Here is a 10,290-nt window from a genome sequence, read left to right as displayed (position 1 = left end):
AGTCAGGTGAGATGAGGTCGGTCTTTTATAGGAGAGAAGCTTGCCTGAAGACACTTTACATTTCTACCTTGTACTTGGTTCATGTTTAACTCTTTAGCCTTCATCTAAATGAACATTGCATATCATTGGTAGAAAATGAATTCATTTCCTTCAGAGCTAATCTTCTCAGGTGGTGCTTCTGGTTTTTTTGTGATGCCTTCCTCTTACTGAGTTTTGAGCCATGGTTCTTTGGACCCTGATCATGTCTCAACATTTATGATAGACCAATATGACTTTTTATAAAATTTGTAATAGAAAGCATTAGGAAAGCTCGTATAGGCTCAGGGACTTCCACTGGTGGCCTAAGGGCTGCAGTGGTCACTGCTGCTGTTGTAGGGCATTTTACTTTTCCTCTTTTCTATGTGACGGTCTGTGTCTGGCCATTTAAACCTCTGACAAAGGAGTGGAGCACCGACTGTTGTATTGCTTTTACTCCTGACGACATTTTGTCCTGCACACCCATTCAGTCACTCATTGTCTGTCTTCTGTGCACAGGAACACCACCTGTGTCTCCATCACTCACACTGTGCACCTTGCTAATGGTTTTGCAGTATGCATATGCAGAAATGTGTATGAGATGGGCCTGGTTTTGATCTGGTGTTTCTATTTGCACCCATTTCAAGGTCCTTTTATGCTGCTAGAGCAGTGTAAACAGGCAGTAGTGGTGTGTACCCGAGAATTAAGCCTTATTTAAATAGAAAGGGCTCAATTCTGTCACCCTGAATCAATTTCACTTAATACCTTACTGTACAAGCACTACTAGATTCAGTGGCTCTGTTTATGTGACAAAGTGCCATTTATGTGAGAAAGGGCAGCAAAATCGGGCTGCTTGCGCTTAAGCCCAGTGGGAAACAGAGTATTAACTGACGCTGTTACAGAAGGAGAGCTGTTGTAAACAAAATATTTGACACTGGGAAAGAAAGAACAGGTCAGCAGGATAACACACGTTGAAGAACACAAGTGGTGATTATATGTCATTATTTGTCGGTATTCCTCTTCTGTAATCTAGAGTGGTGTTGGCAAACTTAGCTGCAGAGCTTGGAATAACTCTAATGGGATGTTGGCTTGAATGGCTTAAATAATGTAAACTGAACATGATCTACCTGTATCGGCAGCAGGCAAACAGAAGGCAATTTGGTCAAATTCCTCCTATTATATTTTCAAGGATGTTCTCTGTAGAAGAAAACACTGTTTTGAAATGTATTTGTTTTGAAGCACTTATATTCACAGAGCTCGTATTACCTCTGAGAGCTCAAGAATAAAGGTTTGAGAGGAACCTCTGTGCATAAAGACACTATACTTATGAGCTACATTTTCCCAGCATGCATAATTCTAAATATTGAATGATGGCAATTACTATAGGGCATTTGAAGAGTGGGACATTGAGGAGTGTTATCATATTATGTTAGTTATGGGTAATAGCTGCTGACTTTGGAACAGTGATGTGAAAATCAGACTACTTCAGAAGCTCAATTTGGAAGCTGGGAGAGTCATGCAAGGTGACAGATCAGTACTGATGTAGGAAATGTCTTAGAGGCAGATAACTGCTATTTTATGCATAAGGAGTCAGGTCCCAATATTTTTCCTATGCAAATCAATGTCAAAATTCAGGTTGACCTGATTAGGGTCGTCTCCTTGCAGAGAAGGATTGTCTGTTGCTATATCACAGAGAAGAGGTATAATTACATTTTAGGTGGATAAAAGTTATGAATTCCATCATTTACATAGTATGTTGAATCTAGCGGTCCCTAGGAAAGTTCTTAGTATCAGTTACTGTCTGTGTAGAATAATTCTTGTTCAGAGAAACAAATGAGGAAGGTGCTTTTCCATGAATTTAGGAAGGCATTTTGAATTGGTATGCATAGTATGCATTTGTGCTGATCTTGCAATGTGCATTTCTCATAGACATATTCCTAACTTGCATTTATTCGTAACTCGCACTTAGATTTGGTGAGAGTACATTGAACATTCCAGCAGACTGCTCGCTCATCTTTGGTAGTTGGTCTAAAATGATGTGATCTCCATAGCTAATGATGCTTAAGGTTTTTTGTTGCATCTCCCCCCTCATCTACATGGGGTCACCTTTACCATTTTTGAAGAAAGACTCCTGCAAAAGAAGGGTGTTCAGGAGAGACTGGCAGAGACCTGCAATATGTCTTAGGGAAGAAGGAAGATTCCTTCTAATCTGTGCTATAAGTAATAAAATGTGGCCAGGCAAATAATTCTTCTTCTCTGGAAAAGTTCAAATAAACCATAAGGGAGATATTAGGAACTCATCCAGCATGTAAAAAACCTCACGTTCTCATTCATTCATGAGGCAACAATAAAGAATTTATTTTGTGTCTTGCATATTTATCATTTTTGGATGTCAGAAGTATTGCTTTCTGCCATCACTTAAAAGGATTTTCTGGTGAATCCCTCACATCTTCCAAGGAAGATGTATATTATACCAGGAAAAGTTATTTTGCTATCATAATACAAGCTGTATTTTAGAATGGAATTAACTGTATTCACAAAGGACTGTTTTTAACATCTGGGTATCTAGATTAGGAGTATTGCCATTGTAAACAGAGTTTCCATATGGGAAAATTTTACAAATGTGGAATTACTTGGACTATGTAGTGACTTACTGAATATAATAAAGTATATCAGTCTCAAGATTTTCATAAGCTGTGCCGAGTTAGCAAGAAGTATATGTTGCAGTGAGATTGGTTTAGTAGGATGTTTTGCTCAAATATAGGAACACTCAATGCTCTTGGCAAATACATAATTTCAAAGTTAGTTCCCCTGATTTGTCTCTGTTCGTTACCTCATTCCCCCTCTCCAAACAGTGAGGCTCCCATTTCTAGAATATATCTGGTATCATCACCAGCATTAGTCCTTAGCTGATAAATCCAAACATTAATGCAAATTTTTGGCTATTGAAAATGATGGAAGTGTTTTTCTGTACGTGCTCTTTGAAAGTAATTTCTTTGCTCCTTTGTTCCAGTGCTACTTTTTGCTTTTGCACAACCTGATTTTCTTTAAGTGGTCTGACAGAAAAATAAATCTGCTGCTGTTTAGATTATTGGTCACATTATTTTAGGATTAAAAAGCGGATTGTTATGCTGTGGTGTGTTACTGAGTATTTACAGTGACATGCATCATTAATTATTAGGGTGAGAAGCAAATTTTTTTTTTTTAAAGAATATAAAAGGAGGGACAAGCAGAAAAGTGCACAAATTTTGAATATATGAATTGCTATTGTTATATCTAGGATGTAGCCCCATTCTCTAAGTAGTAAGGCTCATGCTGATTGTAAATACAGAAGAGCTGTGTAATTTTTATTGCTTAAAGCAGGGTTTGGTTTTGTGTCTTTTGACAGTTCTGGCTCCTATTTCTTCTTAGGTATTGCTTTACATTTCAAGCAAAGCATAACATGTGTACTTAAAATTCAGAAATAAAAATAGAGCATAATATGCACTGAGTCTGAATCCATTATGTGACGGTATGTGTTGCTTACGACAAGAGTGATTGTATTATAACCTGACCTGGACTACTTTTTGTATAATTTCTGTATTAATTTTCATAAACTTTCCCTTTCTAAGTAGTCTTCTAAAAGGCATTTTAGAGACGAAATAGTGGGGGGAATGTTTTCTTTTCAAAGCAAACACTCTGGCTTCACTCCTAGGAAGTGCTACTGGTATCTCTATCTTCCTCTCTTGATAATTCTGGGGAAGAGAGGTTAAATTGCAGTAAACCTCAGTGCATACTACACATTACATTTTTAATTATGCCTGTTCCCGGATAGATAGGCAAGAACTTCAACATGCCCAAGTCTGTAATCTAAAGTTATTATTTGTTGCAGATTTTTTTTCCTAAGTAAATGCAATGGAAGTACAATGAAGCTTCCTTTCTGGAAGCGGGATGGTGATTTTTTTCTGCCATTCGAGAAACTTAAAAAAATAGGAAACTCCTGAATTTGGTGCATTTGCATGTACTTGGAAAAAGTCTACTTTTAAATAGGACACCACTGTATCATTTTAAAGCACTGAAGAGTAAGTAATATAAAATCAACCAAGAGGATAATCTGTGACATTTACAAACATCTATAATGGCATTAGTTCCAAGTAAGTTAGCTGAGGCAATTTGGACCTGTAGACCTGAACAAATAAATAAGCTTGGCTTGCCGTCAGCTATTTCAGAAATGTACCAGTATTGCTGTGGAGCTTTGTGCATCAAATAAGCAGGGAGATTTACCAGATTTCTCTGGGGCTTCCTTCAGTCAAGACATAGTCTGCTTTGCTAGGAAGTATTTCGCAAACAGGTAAAAATGCTATGTTGCAGAAATTTCGGGGGTTTCTGGAATTTCTGCTGCAGTGTTCTAGAGCTGGTCTGAAAATAATGGGCTTACAAAAGGCTCAGTGACAGGGCTTAAAGGTGGAATTAGTTTTGGTGAAATGTCCCTGACTGGCAGGTCTGGCAATAGTTTCCCTTGCTTACCCGTGAAACAAATCCATTCTTTATGCAGCTGTATGCAGTGGTTAGACTGTGTTGCCAGCACGGGCCTGAGCTTGCACTTGATCCCAAACTGACTTGGCCAAATTCTCTGAACCCAAGCCAATGCTGAAGCAGCTTTTTGCAAGCCCTGAGGAGTGCAGGAGAGTAATAACTGAGCCTATGCACATTTTTAGCATGAGCAAAGTGTGTGCTTCGTATCAGCATAGGCGTGGCTGCTCTTGCTTAGCCTCCGTCCCTTGCCGTAAGTGCCGCAATGGCTCACAGTATTGTAATATGGCCATACGTGGATCAGAAAGACCGATATTCTGGTTAGCATGCCCTTATGGGAAATAGGTCGCTGTGGCACAAGTGACCTCAGCAGTATGAGTGTGCCGAGCGTGGCTTGGGGAGCGTGCTGTGCTTTAGCCCACTTTTTGGTTCAGCAGGCACTTAGCAGGGCAGGCATGGCCACAGGGCTTTGCTGCTCTGCCTTGCCACCGGTACGTATTGCTATACGAGGGACAGAAGCACTGATACGCACCTCTTCGGACTGAAAAGATAATTCGGTTCCCCACTTACTCAGTTGCAACCTGTCTTCAGGCAAAATCTTATTTGTTTAAGATATCATCCACGTTATTCCTTGGGGAAAATGTGAAGAAGAGGAAGAAGAGGTGTCTGAGTCAGCAGTCTGAGGGCCAAAGGAGTTTGGAGATTATTAAGCAGACATCCCAGCAATTTCTGCTCGGACACTCAGGCAAGAGTGTGCAGAGTGGGGCTGACCAGTGGCAGAGACCCTTGGTAGGACGATATTCATCAGGGTCCCAACTCCCTGCATCAGCAGTGCTCAGGGAAACCTCTAGCCCTCCAATCTCGGCTCCAAAAACTTTAACTAATTTACCCTGAGAACCATTTAAGATAATTAACCCGATGTGATGTTCAAAACTAAAAACTTGATTTAAAAGTAGAGAATTTACAGAAGCACAACTGAGAGTTAAATTTGGCCTGTGAAGCCTTTATTTCTGGTACTGATGTTTAAGATGGAAACAACCCAGCTTGACTTCCAATTCCCCAGAGTGAATTTGTAGGCCTGAGATTTAGAAGAAAAAGACCTTTTCCTGGTATATTGAGATATTTAACCTGCAAATCTATGAGAGAAGACAAAAATGCAATTCTCACAAGGCTTTGATGGCATTTTTTAGGGGAAAAACGTATTTAAATACTGGCAACAGTGCTAAATGCCAATTGTAAGATGCATGCTTTAATGCTGATTTCCTGCTACCATCTGTTCTGTAACAAAAAGACAGTCTCTTAGTTTCTGGGTCAGAAACAAGGCTCTGGTAGTAACTTTGTACTTCTTGGAGGATGTCATGTGCTTTAAACCAATTCACTCCTGTGGTGCTGTGCGGTGGGAGATCAACTGAAAAGTTTAAGATAACCCAGGACAATTTAAATCACACAGTTTTAGCAAGGGTCTGTTAGTTTTAAGCACTAGCACAATTTGGCCAAGGACTACGTGTAGATTGATTCTTCAAAGTTGAGTGCACATCTAAGTAAGACCTGGAGGCTTGCTGCAAATGGTTTTATGTTTATTCTTTTTCAAGACTTCCTTTATAAAAGTTTCTAACTGGGTGACACTTTTTAGTTTATACCAAACTTTTGTAATGGTGAAGCTTAGAGTACAGGATGATCGTCCTGTCTGTAACTGCAACTACAGCCTCATGAAATATAAATCCGTTGTCCCGTTCTCTACATCATTGTATGCCTGTTTTGTGGTTCCCCCCCCCCCCCCCCGCAAAGATGTGACATAAGGAATCTTCTGAGTTAACAACATATTATATTTTCAAAATTGTTAGAAATTTGAGTTTTTCAAGTACCCAAAATAGTTATTGACCATTGGTAAAAATTGAGAGGGTAAATTATTGATATGCCTCAGTGTGTGATCTAATCACAGAATCATAGAATCATTAAGGTTGGAAAAGACCTGTAAGATCATCAAGTCCAACCATCAACCCAACACCACCATGCCCACTAAACCATGTCCCACAGTGCCACGTCTACAAGTTTTTTGAACACTTCATGCTTTGCTATGTATGGGGTTTTGTGCAAGCTGAAAGACTTTCTTTTCATTCCAACTTTCTGAAATTACTCTTCTTCCCTATTTTTTTGTCTTGTTTTCATTCCTTTTCCAAATGAAGTTCATAGCTTGTTCATGGAGAAAAGATAGCAGCTGGTAAACATTTCCATCTGCTAGAATACCCTGTTTTAGCAGCTGTAGTTAGGGTTGTTTAGAAGAAACCTAGGAGACCAATATTTACAAGTATCACCATTTTGGAAAAGAACATTGAGTATTCCAAGTAAGTCTGGAAATGTCTTGAGACTGGCAAAACAAGGACCTACTCTTCCTAATTTGAATGTCTTCCACTCTCCACTGGCAGCATAGGGAATGTAGCACCTCCAGCACGTGCTGGAGTTCATTTAAACTGGGACCCTTAAGCTGGGAATAGAGGAAACCCACAGGACACACAGGGTGATCCTAGTCACCAGTCTGGTGTTGGCATCGCCACCCACCTTCTACACAAGAGTTAAGGAGTACCCTGGGGGAAAACTGACATTACAGCCCCTGCTCCTGGGGAGTGGCATGTGCTTTGTGGCTGGATCGCCAGATAAGCACAGACGTGATTCCCAGTGAATGGACTTCGCTGACCTCTGTTCCCTTCTTCTGTGGGATGCGTGGACATCTAGGAAATCCTGCTGCCTGGCACCAGGTCTCACCCTTCCTGGGACAGTGCCCTATGGCTGGCCCACCGCCCTGACGCAGGGCAGCGGGCCAGTCTTCCCTCCCATGCCAATGGTAGTAAATCACTCGTAACTTTTTCAGGGACTGAAGTGGAGTCCTCATGCTTGTCCGCCTTGTCTTGTCTTAGCCTGGATCTTCACTTTCAGGTTCAGTGATGGATTCCCAGTGTATTTAGCAGCCTACAATGTTGATAGATGTACTCAGTCACTTAATCATAGATTATGCTAGAAAGTAACTGCTTGGATTGCTGTCTTGGATGTTCAGTGGGTTTTCTGGAGCTCTCCAAATATTTTCCTGTCCTCTTTATTCTCCTGTTAACCCGGGAATGCTAATAATTGAAATCCCCTCTTTATTCAGAGAAGCATGGGCAGTGGCCCAGCAAGGCTGCACATACCACAAACAATTGTAATTTTATCTTGCCTATAATGGAAGCTGAGGACAGAATCCAAACGGAGAGATTACAGTTAATCCTTGGAAGTAAGATGAAGTTCACAAATTGTTTATTTGACAACTTAGTTTATTTGTCTACCTGCTGCCATCTATATAGTGCACCTATCCCTTCATGATAAAGAGATCATTTATCATTCAGAAACGTGGCTCAATTTTTTTCTGTGCTGGTGCACACAACTAATGCATGTCCTTAATGAGATCCAGAGGGAGCAGTTCGGAAGATGAGAGGATAATTTCCTCACCATGTGCATTCAGTCCTTGACTTCCTTGCTGAGATTCTCTTGCTGTTTTGGATTCTGTTTTCTGACATAAACCTGCCCTACCCGTAAGAACCAGAAACATAGTGAGCCTACTAGTTTAATTCAAGGATAGGATGGTACAAGTTCTGTTTGCAATCTTTGGAATTCAGAAAACTCAATTTTGTTTTAATCTGTGGACCCATGCCTAGTTCTGGCATTGCTGCCTCTGTACGAGTTGCTGTTACACTTGTATCATTCGCGTGGACTTGCACCTCCAAATCCTGACAGTGTTGTTATGGCAGGCTTTCATGGAAGTAGCTGCTACTGGTTTGAGAATCACCTCTCTTTCCCCTCTTTCTTTCCCTCCTGTTTTGTAGATTTTAATTTATATTAGCAACCAAACACTCTGCACAACAAAGCAGATAATAGTCATCCAAAGGCTCAATAAACATTATCCAATAACATATGCAGACAAAAGCTTAACAGTCAGTCAAGGTACAGTGCTTGCATCTGATTAGCGTGCTCTGGTCAGTGCTAACAGCATCATAAGCAGGAGCAATCCGTAGGGAATTTGAGTGGGTCTCAGTGAAACATTTAGGATGAGGGGAAAAGTCCTCCTCCTCCTCTTCATCATCACCACCTGCCTCCATCACCGCTGGAGTCGCTGTCCAGAGGATGACGCTCACCTGGGACCCCATGGCTGCCCTTACTGGCTGGTCTCTCGGGATTTTTTCCTCCTCCTCTCCACATTTTCCCTTCTCCTGTCCTCTTTTCTCTGTCCTTCTCCTCTGCTTTTGTTTTTGTTTTTTTCCTCGAAATTACTTTGTCTGTTAGAGTCAATGGGTGTCATCAGCAGTGGATCCTGCTAATAAATCTTTATGCACGTTGCCCTGCCCCAGCATCCTTTGTGCAGCAGGGGAATTGATGATCAAGGTTGAAGTAGAAAGCTGTAAGAGAATGTGAAAGGTTGTGATCCAGACAGGTAAAAGCTGAAGAGGAAAGAGGGGTTGAGCAGCAGGACCTTAGGCCAGGCGTAGCGCTGGTATGGATATGCTGGTATGGTTGTGCTGATCTCTGCTATCAAAGTGCTCTTGCTGAGGGTACAGTTTGTAACAGGAAAATTATGGGATGCTTTCAGCTCTCTCTGCAAAAGTGCAGTTTTTCTGGAATAAATGCATCTGTGCAAGGACTTCACTGCCACTGATATGTCAGTCACAAGGGCTCTTAGTGCCAGCAAATGTTTGTAGGACACCAGAGTGTGTTTGTGCATGTTGAAGAAAGCAGGATCTGCGCAGAGGCACAGGCTTATAACCCCAGCTGGGCCCAGCATGTTTCCTCTGACAAAATGGGGTACAGAATGTGTCAAAGTTCTTTTGCAGCCTATGAATGACTCCAGCCTTCCTGCAGTTTGCTTACTGAATGTATGTCAAATTGTTTCTCCTCATTGCTGGTACAGAGGGTGCCGGACACTACGTAATCCCCATATAGAGAGGCAAGCATCCCAAGCAGGGAGCAGTCTTGAGGGTGTATTAGCCCAAAGACTGGCTCATGTGCAGGTGCTGCAGGGCTGAGGTCCCCAGCATGGGGTGGGCTGGGCACTACATCACACCAGTGGTCCCTACCTCTGCCTGTCACCCCCAGCAGAGCTTCCAGCACCTGTCAGAAGCCTGTCTGCAGATCTCTAGGGCCAGGAGACTCTGTAAAGTGACCTATTTTCACATTTGCTACTCCTTTTGCTTGCAAAAGCAGATTTAGCTCGGTCCTTATTTTGTTTTGATTCTATTGTGTATATACTAATTGTATATTCTGTGTGTCGTGGTTTAGTCCCAGCCGGCAACTAATCACCACACAGCCGCTCACTCACTCCCCTTCGTCAGCTGGACAGGAGAGAGAAAATACAATGAAGGGCTCGTAGGTCGAGACAAGGACATAGGGAGATCACTCACTAATTACCATCATGGGCAAAAGAGGCTTGGCTTGGGGAAATTAGTTTAATTTATCACCAATCAAAATCAGAGTAAGATAATGAGAAATAAACCCAAATCTTAAAAACACCTTCCCCCTACCCCTCCCTTCTTCCCGGGCTCAACTTCACTCCCGATTTTCTCTACCTCTTCCTCCCGAGCGGCACAGGGGGATGGGGAATGGGGTTTGCAGTCAGTTCATCACACGTCGTTTCTGCCGCTCCTTCCACCTCACACTCTTCCCCTGCTCCAGCGTGGGGTCCTTCCCATGGGGTGCAGTCCTCCACGAACTGCTCCAGCATGGGTCCTTCCCATGGGGTGC

The sequence above is a fragment of the Gavia stellata genome, chromosome 3 (genome assembly GCF_030936135.1).
Source record: "Gavia stellata isolate bGavSte3 chromosome 3, bGavSte3.hap2, whole genome shotgun sequence".
Taxonomy (NCBI): Eukaryota; Metazoa; Chordata; class Aves; order Gaviiformes; family Gaviidae; genus Gavia; species Gavia stellata.
This window is presented reverse-complemented; position numbering follows the sequence as displayed.